This window comes from Balearica regulorum, chromosome 1, assembly GCF_011004875.1.
Source record: "Balearica regulorum gibbericeps isolate bBalReg1 chromosome 1, bBalReg1.pri, whole genome shotgun sequence".
In the NCBI taxonomy this organism is placed as follows: Eukaryota; Metazoa; Chordata; class Aves; order Gruiformes; family Gruidae; genus Balearica; species Balearica regulorum.
Genome location: NC_046184.1, coordinates 54,366,936 through 54,382,389, shown reverse-complemented (window position 1 = coordinate 54,382,389; position 15,454 = coordinate 54,366,936). Strand labels below are relative to the sequence as shown.

At 46.4% G+C, this 15,454-nt stretch overlaps 2 protein-coding genes across 3 annotated transcripts in view; both read left to right on the top strand.

Annotated features, from left to right (window-relative positions):
* The window catches only part of LOC142601518 (histone H4), a 370,615-nt gene that overhangs the window by 131,380 nt on the left and 223,781 nt on the right, over positions 1-15,454 (top strand). The gene's annotated exons all lie outside the window — the stretch shown is intronic.
* The window catches only part of GSG1 (germ cell associated 1), a 34,884-nt gene continuing 21,562 nt past the window's right edge, over positions 2,133-15,454 (top strand). The window contains exon 1 of one of the 2 annotated variants that reach the window (XM_075750618.1): positions 2,133-2,223. The gene's annotated coding sequence lies outside the window, so the exon portion shown is untranslated. Of the gene's footprint in view, positions 2,224-9,598; positions 9,617-15,454 lie in introns of those variants that run through there. The other variant, XM_075750642.1, reaches the window with a different exon arrangement.

Genomic DNA, 15,454 nt, shown 5'->3' with positions numbered 1-15,454 from the left:
GTCAAGCTGGGCATGAGAGGGGGTTAACAGTGAGCATCAAGCAAACAAAGGTGTGGGCAGCTGCCCCTTTTTGGGAGCAATGCTGCATGTGGGCAAGATGATGGTTTAAGCAAGTGAGGGTATCCCCCTGATGTCAGGGTATGATGAGGTCAGGGGAGAGCTCAGCTTCCACTGAGCAGATTGGTAGCTCTTTGGGATATTTCCACCTTGCATCTGGACAGGAAGACAAGGTAGAAGTGAGAAAACTTCCTACCAGTAGGTAAAGGAAAGAAAACTTTTCAAGTCGATAAGATTTGTCATGTTTTCTGTAGCTGTTTGTCTGTGGATGAAGCGCTAGCTCAATAAGCCTTTGTGTGTGTGACGGAGAACCAGGTCTATCCACCCATCTAGAGAAGAGGCTGGTCTTCCTGTGTGCCTCCGGCAACTTCTCCCTTTAGGGTGTGTGGTTTCACAAGGCAGGTTGCAATAGAAAAGCCGTGACGTGAAAAGTCTCATCATGAGACCAAAAGTCTAAAGCATGCTGCCAGTTTGACACACTAAGGTTGAATTGCCTAAGATCCCCACACCATAATTCATGGTGTCCCTTGACCTAAGCATCACTCATTTCACAGGCTTTTCTGAATGCCTACAGCCAACTAATAGGAGGTGGTCAGGTCAAAGCCATGAGAATTTAAGCTGTGGGAATCTGGATTGGCATTTCCACGGGCAACAAGAGGGTGAAGCTTTCCCATGCGTGCCATGCCTTTGCTGAAGCTATTCCTAAACAAGCAGCTTGCAGCTGCTGTATCTCTGCTTGTTTTGCCATGTCCCCACACATTTGCAGACATCGCTACTGCGTGTGAACAGTAGCCCTTGGTGTAACAAGATGAGCATCCACAGTGACATAAGACAAACATTAAGCTTTCGCAAGCCCAGATCAAAGGAGGAATGGATGATAAGGAGCGGGAGATGGGGTGTGGAGTTAGGGGTGGGGGAGGCATGGTCAGGCTTGGCTGGGAGCATCCAGAACAGATCATTTCTAGAGAGGAGGGTGCCAGGGGAAATAGGCCATGGTCTCTCTGCACTTTCTTCAGATGCCAGAATCTATGCTTGGGAGAGGTCTGTAGCTGAGTTCCCATGCTCTCTGGGATGCTTTTAACTACAAATTCAACAGGAATTCAACATATGCTATTTGGACATCTTTTTTCCGGATAACGATCTGCAAACACACATTGCATATTAAGCCCCCTGCAGTCTAAACAGCATGTCATTCCACCTAAAGATACTTAAATCCTTTCCTCTCTCTGTGCTGTTTACTCTCTGCAACATCCTCCTGGATGGTTGCAGGACAAGTGGAAGTGATATGTTCCATGTTGTTTGCTACTTCTCCACTTATCGTGACATGGAGAAGGCGGGGTTGAGCCTGAGCTAATGTGTGGGTTTAAAAAAAATAGAAACCAACAAGTTTCATACTGCTTTGTAGTGGTGTAACTGATGTGTTTGTGTGTGTATCCTGGGGTTATCCATGTGATACAGTAATTTGCAGAGACATATGATACATCTCAGAGCCATATGATAAACTGCATTTGTCATGCATGACCCTGCAGGGCTTCAAATGGGACCATTCATCCACTGGAGAGGACAGGGCAATGGCTCCCTTATTTATAGCTTCACTCAGTTCTGAGGAAGCAGATATTGGAAGTCACACCTTTATGGTTTTGGTCATTTCTCTAATGCGTCTTGTCATGTTCCTGTCCCCCGAAGGACTGCTAGACTTCCAGTACTTAGGGAAGCTGGCTTTACAAGCTCAGTAGTACAAGAAAGGAGTGCACTGCAGTCAACTCTGAACAGCTGTAACTCTTCCTGTGCACAGTCTGGTTGTAGGTTTTTTTGGGGTTTGGGTTTTTTGGGGTTTTTTTTGGTGGCAGGGATGATCTCTGGCCCAAGTACTTTGGTCAACTGTACAAAGAACAAAACCTACAGAAACATCTACATCTGATTTTTCCAAAATCACTTAAGGACTGTCAGACTGACTAATCTTTTGAAAGTGGGTGATAGGTACAGAGTTGAAAACGCCTAGGGTTTATAACATTTGTGTAGGAATGGTGTCCTGGTAAAACCACAACAAATGGTTTGTCACAAAGCTTTAACAAGCAAAAACTGCAATAGCTTCCTCCAGGACTTGAGCATTATGAGTGGGGTCTATGCCAGAATGCATTCCCTGCAACCCACCTACCACATCTGGTAAGCCCCAAAACTTTCCTTGTTTCTTAAAAGGAATAAAAAAATTAATATGGGCATGAGATAAGGAGACTGTTCCTACCATAATTTGCATAGTGATTAGAATTCAGTTTTGTCCTACTGTGTGAAAGGGACCATACACTTCATTCTTATGTTGGAAAGGGAGATGTTGCTGGATTATTAATCCTCTGTGCAATGGGTGGACGGGTATCTCACTCTGTCTTAGTGTACTGACATTCCTATTGTGGTCTCTGCAGCAGATGTGGAGATTCTGCCAGACTGGGTAAATGGCAATCTGTTCATAACTGGCTGAGGGGTTTAGTTCTTAGGGGGTCAGTTAGCCCAGAAGTGCCTTGCCTTCCCAGGTGCTGTTGGGTGGGCTGAATGTGATCCTCAGGCTGAGGTTCTGAACACCTGGAGGAGGCAGCATGAGCTGGCTGGTGCTGGGAATAGAGACCTGAACCTTGGAAAACGTAACTTTCTTCCATGCTCTGGAGCGAAAGGTGTGGAGAGATGAGAGCCATCTGAAATTAGGGTGCTGCTTTTATGAGAGTGGGGGAACTGCACTCCCCATCTCATTTTCCCTTACTTTAACCTCTACCTCAATCTCTTCCTTTCTTCCATTGGGAACAGCCCAGCTGAAGACATTTGCTTGTAATGTGCAAATGGTACCTCTGCCCTGGTAGACCCATCTGAGCTGTCACTTTCCCCAAGAACCTCTCCCATTCCACATCAAAGAGTTAGTGGCTGGTGGTATTCTCCACCTGCACATGAAGGCCTCTCTCATCCATTCTGGCAACCAAGGAGGTTTTCTTTATTGCTTTCTCCTGCTCCTGGCTCATCTCTACCTCTGCCTTCTGTGGCTGCTGGATTGTGCAGTGCCTGCTACTGAGTGCTTCACTGACAGGTTTTACCATGTTAGTGGAGAAAAAAGAAATCCTGAAAGCACCAAGAAATGGCATGAGTTGACAGTGCCTTATTGCTCTCCTTTCATTCAGTGCTGACAGAGGGAATTAGCTGCATGACCGTCCTATGTCCTGGACTGTAGCTGTGTCCTTGGCTGTAGGAATGGACCTTGGCTAAGAGGCAAGGGCAAGTGCCATTTGTGCTGTGGTTGAGGTTTGATAACGGGACATCTTTCTGTTCATCTGCTGCCCCCATGGGCTGTTTGCACGTATTAGCTCTACTGAAGGTTTGCTGGGCTTTCTTCTTAGAGTAGATGTTGATGTCTCTGCAGCCAGAGATAAGGTTTAGAGGATGCATGATGGCTGACTGTACTTGCTCCTCACTCTCTGCAATATCTTGCTTTTTTTAATCTCAGGATGCATTTATTTAAGTAACCTTGTAGTCTCACAGGCTCTACATGTATGTGGGAAGGGAGAGTGGAAGCCTAGGAAGATAAATTTGCAGAGACTGCAAGGGACCTGACTTATGAACAAACCAAGCAGGCAGATCACTTAACTAAACTGAAAGAAAAGCCCAGGGAAGGCTTGCTAGGGAGGGCAGTGGTACCTGTACTGGTCTCCCAGTGAGGGGAAGGGTTGGTGGGAGGGGAAAAGCACCGAGCTCAGTGCATAGTGAGGAGGGAGGAGAAGGAAAACAGAGAGGTGTAGCTGAGATGGAAAGACAGGCTCGGCATTGACAGGGTCAGGGCAGGGCAGAGAGGGCTGAACACCATGGGTGATGCAGCCAATAAGGAAAGCACCTCTGAGCTCCAAGTCCCTGAGCAAAGCGGAGAGGGCTGGCAAGAGGCTGGGAAGTCCTATCTCTCCTGTTGCTGTTGCATGGCAGAAGGAAGGGGACGATCTCTAGGTTTGCTTTTTCATTCCCTGACAAAGAGGAAAACAATTCCTGTGACTGCAGAGGAATGGTTCCCTTCTGAAAGAGGAAACATCTACACGTGTCACACTATGGGCCAGCTTCTGAGTTTATTTGCAGCAGTGCAGAACTGGAACAGCTCGCATCGGCTTCATGGCAGTCTTTCTGATTTTGAATCAGGGATTGAAGCAGTGCCACCATGTCAAAAAAAACGGTGGCAAAGAGAGAATTTTTGAGGGGGAAAAACCTCTCACATCAGCACAGAGACTGAGCATTGAACTAAGCTTTGTCTCCTTCCTTGCTACCTGCTCCCCTGCTTTTTGCCAGCTGTCCATTGGTCTTTTGAGGGGGAACATAAATTATGCTTTGCTTCCCCTCACACACACATGCTCCCTTTCTGTGCATTCACAAACTCAAAAATTTTCATGACTCCATTCCTTCTCCTTTTGTAATGTACAGTCACCACTTTCGTGGCTCCCTTGTGTTTGAGGCAGGATATGGGCAGGAAATAATAACACAAGATTCAAACTGGAAAAATGCAAACCTATTATCTGGGGGAAAATAAACCCAAAGTTAGCTATTCAGAGGGCGGGAGCCTTTGGAACTTGCAAGAGAAATAAAGCTGGAAGCAACTTAACAGGGACAGCAGACAGAGAGCTGGAGAAGAGCTTGCAACGTGATATAGCACTTAGCGGGGGAGAAGGCAGCCAATGTCATTTAGAGCTCTTCAAATGCTGATGTCCCTCTCACATCCACAAATCTCAGAGCCATATTTCACCCCTGGAGAGGCCCTATCAATGGTAATGACAGTGAACACTGAAGGTTCTCATTGCTGAGAGGATTTGCCTCAAATCCTATGACAAGGGATCGCTCTAGTGTAGTCCCAGCAGTGCTGTGGGACTGAGGAATTGCCTGGCTGGTCTGTGGTAGCTTCATACTAAAGTCAGAGACATCATGTCCCTGGTGCAGCTCCATGCTGGGAGGTTGGGGGAAGACATGAGCTAGACGAGGGGCAGGAGAAAGGGAGCATTCACCACACTGCCTGGCTCTGAGGATGATTAGATAGCACAAAGAATTAAAGGCCTGGGTTTTTTTACTTCAAGTATGCTTGTAAAGGGTGATGCTTTGCGAGTGTGGAACAAAAATCAGCAAAATGTCTCAATGGCACAAAATGATTGCTTGAATTTGATAGGTGTGTATGAACATTGCCATCCCTGTGAGATCAACTGAACAAAAAATGAAAATAAATTAATTGAAGCAAAAGACATGGCAGAGTGGTAAAGCATGCTCCCGGGTGAAGAATAAGGATTCTTGGAGGTGAACTGAAGAAATGCTTAGGAGGATGTGATTATTGGAGGGGATTTTTGAACCTTGGACTGAAGCTTAATGGTAACCCCAAAGATGTAGGTACTGCCTTGCTGAGGACAAATGTAATGTCTCCTGTGATATGCAAGACTGTGGGTTTACTTTATAATACTGCTCCAGATAGGGCTAGAGAGTGAAACTGAGCAAAATGAGGCACAGGCTGAATAACCTGCAACAATAGTTTTGTGGTGGCCAGGTTTGTATGAATGATGAGTTTACCGGGTCAAGGTGAAACACAGAGGAGCAAGGGACACCATCATCTTCATCACTTCCAGAAGAACCCAGCAAAACCCTTCTGAGTGCAGGATCTGATCCTCTTCACAGTGCTGCTGTGTGTGTTGGGGTGAGCAAAGTGCAGGCAGGGTGATAGGCTACTCCAACATCCCATTTCTATTATTGTGGCTATAGAGGCAGCAAGCCACATGTCAGGAACTCCTGTGTGGTACTTGAATTACATCTCTTATAGTTGGCTGTACTCCTTAAGCTGGTCACGTTTTCTACAGGTGATGGGGAAAGAGGCCCTTCTGCCTCATGGACCACTTGCAGAGCAGCTATTCCCACCGGGCATCACCAGCAGCTCCATCTGGCTGGCTGTGGAGTCCTTTTCTTTGTAAGAAAAGTGGTCAGGATGGAGGGGAAGGGAGGTACTGATCTCCTTTGAACCCTCCAAGTTTCATGACTTAGAAGCAGTGGTGTGTCTGGGCACAAGGAACCTTATGGAGGTTCCTTGTGCTGCCTCCCATCTGCTTGTTCCAGTCCAGTACTGTCACCTTAATGACTCAATGAAGAGGTGACATCCATGCCATGGGCCAAACAGTGGGCATGATTGAGCTCTGAAAGTTAACAGAGACCTCTGCATGTCACAGCTACCAAAATAAGTGATTTCAGAGTGAAAGCAGGGTGGAAACAGCAATGAAAAATGGAAGCTGCAAAGTAGCTGACAGGCATCTCCATCTCTCAGAGTTTTATTGCTGTCTCTGCTGTCCCCTTTTGGGGGAGAAGGATATGTGGGTGCACTGGAGACATGAATTCGCAGCCTTTCTCTTTGCTGGAAACCAATCCCACCCAATACTCACACAAGCAACAACTGCTGGTTGTCCCACTCTCCGTGCTGGCTAGCAGCTGAGTCTGTCCCAGCAGCAGATGATGCTGCTTATCAGCATGGGTCACTGGGTATGCACTGTGTATCTCCCAAAATGCCTGGAAAAAGTCAGGGAGCTGAGAGGCACTGAGTCACAGGAGATCTGTGGAGGTTTCTCCTCCCAGGAGAGCAGTCTCTGAAGGCAGGTTGCTGCTCAGCTGATGCCTTGCTGGGTACCATGCGCTATTTGTAAAGCTGAGTTCTTAATACAAGAAAGGCCAGCATGTCACTGTAATTTAAAAATCCTTTTGCCGTCTAGGGAAATGTCAGCAGGCAGAAACAAGTAATGAGAGGGTTTGACCCAGACACAAAAAAGCTGTTGTTTTCTGCCTGTCCCAGCTGTCAGTGGTGTTGGGTTGCTCAATACTGCTCAGGAAATCAGCTCTGGAATTTCTCTGCCTTCCATGAAGGCTGAAGACACGTGAAGTGAAATGCCTCTGCCTGAATAAACACCTGCCAGACTGTCATGGGAAGATCTGGGATGCTGAAATGCAACAGGGTGAGGACTGGCACTGGGCCCAAACTAGGAGTCAAGGAGAATCCTCTGGCAAAGCTGACATCTTGATTTTGATCGCTTGGTTTCCACCTGCAAGTGTAATCGATACCCAGGTGGTAGAGTGACTAAACTTGCCTGCTGTTGCTGCTGCTGGGTTTCAGCTGCACCAAGGAGTGGGGAGGAATAGAGGGGAAGGGATGGGTGTGAGAGAAATTCCTGTCTCAAGAACCACAGAAGCATTTTCATGCCTGGGATGCTTTCCTATTTGCTTTCCCCCAAGGTGGCCCCTCTCACCTTGGAGACATTGTGGCACCTGAAACCATGGGCCACATGACCATGAGGTTACTTCCAGCTGCAAAGTCAGGAGCAGAAGACATATTTTGCAGGTCAGAATCCCAGCTGGGGCAGTCTGAGGGTCTGGATGTGGAGGAGCCAGCATGTATCAGAAGAGGATATCAGGCTGACATCCTGGCTCAGAGAGCCTGTGGTTTGGCAGAGGAGAGTGGAGGGTGTGCTGTGCCCACACCTGGCCCACTCTTCTGTTTTCTGATCCATCCCACTCTTGATGGATGGATCAAGGGGGATCCTTCTGTGTGCAGGCTTGTTCACAGCTAGTGAAAACTTGCCCAAGGCACCCTTGCCTGCCGTCACCAGCCCCACAGAGAAAGGGAAGGAACATGTCAGGAATGCTCCAAGTCAAGGGAGGGGAGGAGTTGCAGTGGGATAGTGCAGATCTGCACCCTGTCCTCCGCTGATGTGAAGAGCTCCAACCTTTCCCGTGCAGTAACTCTGTTTTTCCTATGGCAGCCCTCACATCCTTTGGAACTCAGTAACACAGAAACCAGCAAGCATCTGTGTCCAGTTTCTTCTGTCCCTGGAATTGCTAGATTTAAAATCCAGGCCATTAAAGCGAGTTTATCTCTAGTTATCACAGAGAGCGTCCTCACATACCTGCTGTCTGAGCACACTGCATCTGAAAAAGGCTGGTGCCGGGCAGTCCTGTGCGCTGGACCCCTCTCAAAGGTGAGTCCTGGCTGTGGAGAGCTCTGCCAAATGGGATCACAAGCGTCAAGCTGAGCACTTCAAATGGTCAGTCTCGACAAAGAGCTCATCAGAAGGACCTCACAGGGCTCTGTGCTAACACTAGTGCTATTCAACACACTTGTCATCTGGAGAGGAACGTGAACAGAAGTTAACAGTTTACTTCTGGCCCACAGTTATTCTAGAGAGGCAATATAAAGCTGACTACAAAGGGTTGCAGAAAATCTCCTGGCACTGAGTGGCTGGGCACGCCCTGGCAGATGAAATTCAGTGGCAGCAAATGCAAGGGAATTCCACGAGGAGGAAAACATCCTGGCTGTACAGATACACTGAAGGGCTCTAAGTCAGCTGCTGCCAGTAGAGAAAGAGATCTTGGATTTGTTGCAGACAGCCTGCTGAAAACACTCTCTCAAGGCTCCGTAAAGGTCAAAAAGCCAAACAGAAATGTTAGGAATGAGTACAGAAGAAACAAAGAATGTGATTATGCCTCTGTACTTCATGGTCTGCTGCAAGTTTTAAAGTTGCGAGTGCTTCTGGTTACTGCTTTGAAGACCATAAAGAAACACTAGTAAGAATAGAGAGGACTTCAACAATGATCAGAAGTAGGAGATAGTTTCTGGGCAATCAGAGATTGCTAATCTTGAAAAAGAGATGCCTGAAAGGGAATCACAAATGGTATGGAGAATGTCAACAGAGAACTAACATTCATGCAGTGCCATATCACAAATACTAATGGCACCTGATAAAATGGTTAGGCAACAGGTTTAAAACAAACAAACTATGGACTTTTCCACGTAGGCATCAAGGAGTAATGGAACTCATTGCCACAGACTGTTGGTGGAAGATAATGCGTGAATGGGTTTGGAACGTCTATGCAGCATATTTCCTTTGGTGACTGTTGAATGCAGCAGCACAGATGCTACCTTTGCATCAGAAGTGTCCTAAACAGCAGGCTGATGGAAAGTGAGCAGGTGTACTGGGATGTAGTTTATGTTTCCTCTGTTTCTTATACTTCTTTCCTTAATAGCTGGTGACTGCTAGAGAAGAAATACTGGTTCTTTAGTCTGGGCTAGGACAGGTTATCTTACATTTTTAGTAAAACTTTTTTTTTTTTTTTCTGCTACAGTCATTTCCCAAATTATTATCTGACAGCTGGTGAGATATTACAGAAGTGGAAAGTGAACCAATGAGCTGGAGAAGACCACAAGCTTCCAGATGGAGAGCTGACATCTCTTATAGACATTCCTAATGTTCTTTGCACTGGTGTGCTAGGCCATGCCATAAACCAGAAATAGGGACTTTTGAGTGAAAGTAAGCAAAAAATGTGGTCATATTTTTAACATGAGAAAAGCATTGTTTTCCCTGTTAGCTTTGCCAGGGCAGTAGATGACGTTTAGGAGACAGACATACTCTTCCCTTGCTGGATGAGCAGTAAATATGCTCTGGCTGTCTGATACAAACAGTTAACACCTGTCCAAGCAGGAAATGCCAGGTTCCATATCAGCAATGTAATTGGATTCTGCGTATTTGCAACCGTGAGTAGAACATTTGCAGAAATAACTGAGAGTAAAATTTGTCCCCAGGGATGCTGGTCTTTCCAGCTTGCACAGATTCATTGCTTGGGGCCGAATTTCAATTGAGGAGAATAATTGTGCATAAATAAGCTCGAAGGAGGTATAAACTGTCCACAGACAGTCTTTGCAGAGGAAAAGATAACTAGCTACAAGTCCAGGACTGTGGGGTGCTGGTAAGAGAAACATGTTGGTTGTGGCTTAGCACAGTTTCAACCAGCAAGCGAGTGGTCCTGGCCACAGCCTCTCTGGGGGTGTTTCACAGTGTAAGATCCTGTCACAGCTCGGGGAGAGGGAGAATGTACTTTCTGCAAATGAAACTACATTTTGGTTTATTTGGCCCTTTGCATTTCAAATGCCTTGATTGCTGATGTCTGCCATGTCGTTTAATAACCAGCCTCTACTCAGAGACTGCAGCTTTTAAGATGATACGTGTCCTCAACCATTTCAGCTGTGCTTCTGCTTTTTTTTCCTGTTCTGTTCTGCCCAGTTTCTGACTCCACCTTCTCTGTCTGCCCACCCTCCTCGGTAGACAATGTTTTTCCATTTAATTTTATGAGACAAACGCAAGGCATTCTCATCCCCTCCCCCAGGCCTGGAGAAAAAAAGCCCACATCTGGAGGCCATTCACAGCTGGAAGATCTCTTCTGACATTCCTTGCTTTGAAATCCAACCCATGTAACCTTCTGTCTAAATACTCTGTGCAGGCATGGCAGAAAGGGGCTTTGTGAGGGGAGTCCATGAAGAAGCCTGTGACCCCTATATCCTTTTGCAAGTGCCAGACTTCAAGATTACAGATTTTCTTCCCCACAAGCCAGTTGCTATTTGGGGTTAGGGCTTCCTAGTTTTGAGGTCTCCAAATACCCACTTTGAAATCAATTCAAAAAGGGGACTTTATTTTTCTGAGGTGTTAAACATACCCAGCAACAGTTAAATGAACCTGTCTGAAGCATTGTTTAGGTTCCAACATCCACAACTGATTTTGTCCAAACGGTCCAGCCGGTGACCTGCGCGCTGCATTTTGTCTGTAGAGCACTTCACCCAGGCTCCTAGTGGCTTCCGCCACTGAAGAATAAAACTTCAGGTTTCTTGCATCCTCACTGCCCACTTAGAGTAAACTGCTGTAATCTGACCCCTGCTTGCCAGGAAGGTGGATAATTTGTAAATCCATTTTAAATACCTTGGAACGGAGACTTACTTGTTATCTCTGCATTTTCTTAGCCTGTATATACTGAATCTATGACTGCATTACAGAGTGCATTACAGTGCTAGCAACCGCACTCATCATTGTTGTAAATGCCCCTGTCATGACTAATAGGACAAATATCACTGAGCTGCTGGTCTGGTATTTAAGACTTTGCACAGAGGAAGTAGGTGTGCCTTTTCCCTAAAAAAAATTAAAAAAAAAAAAGAAAAAAAGAGGGGGGTGTCCTGTTTGTTTCCCAATGGGATTCTGGCTGCTTTTATGTTCTGATAAGGGCCAGCGGCTCCCTGCACCCCATAACACGTCCTTTTCCTGGGGGAGCTCACTGGTTTGGCTGCGAAATAGCAGGTGTATTGGGTCTCTGGGACCTGAATGGGGTCCAACTACCTTAGCTTCTGGCATCACACCAAGGTAGTGTTGTGTTCATATCGTATGCCTGCTTGCCTGGAAACATCCACCTTGATGTTCTTTCTTGTATTGCAAATCTGAGCAGATTAGAGAGGCTATATTCTTCTACGTTAGTAAATTTGGGAACCATTCGTGGTTGGTTGTTGAATTTTTACTCTTAAAGTAAGTGAGCCTTATTCTGAGAAGAATAGATGTATGTGTATGTACATGCACTCAAGAGGTGGATAAAAGAGCTGTATCAATTTTCTAATTCTCAGCCCCTAAGAGATTAAAGGCATCCATTCACCTTTTTAAAGGTTAACTATTGCAGGATATGATTTATGCTGTCCTGTTACACTTCATACTACTACAGGCACTGTTCAGCTCTTGCATCTTAGCTGAGAGTAATAAACTCCTGAACAAGAGTGACTTAAACCATGACACATTTTATAGGGACTTGTCTGACTCAATTTAGCTTTCCAAGCTGCCCCATGTAATATAACATAATATAGCGGTCTGCACGTATCTGGGCCATATTCAGCCTACCTGCTACCTCAGTTTGACTCACATGTTGTGACTATTTCCCTGCGAAAACTGCTGAGGGAGCAAGGGGTTAATAACTCTGGGGAATAAGTGACTTTTTTTTCTTTTATCAAGCTAGAATTGCTCTTTGTGTGATACAATCACTACAACATCTGGAATAGAAGTATATTTTTGGGAATATGGCTGTTTGTGCCTAGAGCTAAAGTGTCCCTAAAGCTTCATATGCCCAAAGGAATACCTTTGTAGTGCTGGGATTAAATTTGCACTGGTATGAAGGACAACGCTCAATACTCTTACTGACACCTTATTGTAACAGTTTGAGGAAACAAACCAAACCATATTATTACCGTTATTATTACTCTATGGCAATGCTGAGAGCTAGGGCCCCAACGTGCTAGGTGGTGGTCAGAAATATAATGAGCCACCACTGTCCTTAGAGGTAAATGTGACGCTGAAATGCAATTGTGATCACCAGGGTGGCCATCACAGAGATCTGGGTCCCTGCCTTGGCGTGCAAGGGTTAGCCTGGAAGCAAGCCATTTTCTTTTCATGTGCTCTTCAGTTTGGATACTTTGGGGAATATTTGTAGACATGTGATGCTGACCTTCCCACCTTGGTTATTCTGTTGCTGGTGACCACATGGATGTCAACAGGAGCACTGAGACCTGCTGCTGGAGGCAACCAGTCCTGCCACGCTGGGATTGCAGGCTCTTCACCTGCTGTGGGCAGCTGGAGATGGTCACAGCTGCTGCTCCCACAGACTGCTCTGCAGTTGTGGTTTCTTACCACTTCTGAAAATCTGGCACTTGCTCCCAGCATTGCAAGCTGTGTGCTTCCTTTTGACAGGGGGAGTGAACCAGGGCAGGGCAGGACTGGGACAGGCAGTTCTCAAAAGCTAGGCTTGCACACACAGTGATGAAACTGTCTTGGAAGGATGGAGGCAAGTGGAATATGGTACTTAAGGGAGAAGATCCAAAAGAAAATAGCTGGAGTAATGGAAAGAGTTTGAGTGAAAGGAAATTTTCAGTTGAATATCAGGAAATCTTTGCTAGCAACTGACTTTTGTTGGTGTGTGGAATAGCTTCCCAAGGGAAACTCAGTAATGGAAGCCTAGCCTATCAATCAGTTCTGGTCTCCGAAACTGGACTGGACACAGGAGAACACACTGCAGGCCAGGAAATGAACTTGCTTTGGCTGGGACGAAGACTATGGGTGTGACCCCGCACCATAAAAAACCAATGCGAGTGTTGCCAGTGACCTCAGGGAACACAGGCTCCTTCTGAACAGTAATCCAGTGCTGATTTTCCATCTCTCATCTACACCCAAAGGCATTTCTTGTCAGTGCAGTGGTGGTGGCAGAGTCACAAGGATGTCCAAAACCATGCCTTTCCATTCAATTCTGCTGCTTGTTCCCTTCAGGCAGCTGTTAAGTGCAAGAGTCTCTGAGATGCACAGAGCATTGGGAGGAGAGAGCCAGATCTTCTCACCAACAGGGACTGGAGGGAGCACATCCATTCTATGCATAAGGCCTGTAAAGCTGTATTTATCTGATTGAGACTCACCCTGCCCTCTGATCTGGCAGAGGCAGGAAAAGGAGAAGGAATAGATGCCTTTCTGCCAGGCTTAGTCTTACTTCACTTATGTCCTCTTCTCCTCTGGGACTGATGCCCGGTAGACCTTACAGCAGAGGCAGGTAACACTTTTTTGCTCTCTCGTGCTGATGAGTAGTCCCAGTGGACATCTGTGTCTCTAGCCAGATGTATCTCCTAGGAGCCATTCTCCTAGTGCTCTTTACAGTCCTCCCCGGTGTTCCCCGGTTATGCTAAGATGTGTTAGTGCTGGGGTGCGCAGGGCAGTGTGAGAAGGGTGGAGGCAAATAACTGTGGTTTTAAAAGTAAATAATTCAAGCAACAATAACCTCTCCACCCAGGTAATCATGGTGAACAAACATTCTGCATGTCAAAGGTGTTTCTGTAGATAAGGGTTAGCACAATACGTCTTGCTTTCCTAGCTTTATCTAGTGCTCAGCACTTAATGCCACCTAGCTCTCTGCTGAAGGCAAAGTCTTGTCCCTCTAAGCAGCAGTGCCCCGGTAGAAGCTACTAGTCATTTTTCAAGGGGAAGTCTTTGTGCTGACAGTAAGATCCCAGTGTGGCAGGTATGGTGTTTTCCAAAGGGGTTGGATTTAACTCCTAAAACTTTGCCCTTGACTCAGTGTGTGCAGTATTTGCAGTATTTGAGGTGTTGGAGTGAGTCCAGAGGAGGGCCACAAAGATGATCAAAGGGCTGGAGCACCTCTGCTATGAGGACAGGCTGAGAGAGTTGGGGTTGTTCAGCCTGGAGAAGAGAAGGTTCCAGGGAGACCTTAGAGCAGCCTTCCAGTACCTGAAGGGGCCTACAGGAAAGATGGAGAGGGACTGTTTATCAGGGAGTGTAATGATAGGACAAAGAGTAATGGCTTTAAAGTGAAAGAGGGGAGATTTAAATTCGATATAAGGAAGAGAATTTTTACGATGAAGGTGGTGAGGCACTGGAAGAGGTTGCCCAGAGAAGCTGTGGATGCCCCCTCCCTGGAAGTGTTCAAGGCCAGGTTGGATGGGGCTTTGAGCAACCTGGTCTAGTGGAAGGCGTCCCTGCCCATGGCAGAGGGGTTGGAACTAGATGATCTTTGAGGTCTTTTCCAACCCAAACCATTCTATGATTCTACAATTTGTCTGGAGGCGGAGAGAAAAGGGACAGATAGGGAGAAAAACTCATTCTGATGGCTGGAAAATTCAGCTTCATAGTTGCAAACTGCAGTTGTGCTTGCAAAGCAGGCTGAGGCTTTTATTTTCCCTTTTTTTCTTTTTAATACCGCTTGCTGGAGAAAAATCTCTTGTTTCCTCAGCTACCCAGCCAAGGGGAGCTCTACAAAAGAAATCCTGGAGATTGCTGCTGAAGATTTGGCCTTATGACCTTCCTGCTGTATATTGACAGGCCATTACCATGTTGTGATGGTTGCCTAGCAAGGTGGTGACAATTGTTCTGAGGCACAGTGACAGCTGTGCCACACCAGAGGGCTAGTGAGGCTGAAACTCTGCAGTATTTGTTTTGCAACAGTGCAGTGCTTGCATCAGTGGATCCCCAAGTCATGAGTGTGGGCGTAGTGGCAGGTTGACACTGTCTACGTGCTCACCTAACTTCTGAGTGCCCCACAGTGGCTCCCTGGTTTGGTGTTACCAACATCCCTGTGAACAGAAACGACCGAGCCTTGCTGTGCTCATAGAGATGAGGGGTAGAGTGGCTGAATGGCAGTTCTGTAGACCTGTACAGCCGAGCTTGGAACTGTGTTCAAGAGCAATGCCTTACATACAAACCCCATCCTTTCATGTGTAATACAGTTATTTTTGCTTTATGACGTAAGGATCAAGACCGTGGCATCTAAGAGTCCACGGGCCATGATACAGAAACCTTCTCGTGGATGGCAGGGTTAGAGGCAAAGATAACCAACACCACCTCTGTTGCATAGCTTGAGAGCTTATCAATGGTTAGACTTCAGAAAGTACCTGCCAGGGGGAAAACCTGCTATGAGCAAGTGCTTCCAGTGGTGTTGCTACAGGGGTAAACTTTTAGCCTGGTGGTACTGAACTCATTTATCAGGAAAATTTAATTGGTGGCGTATTTACATG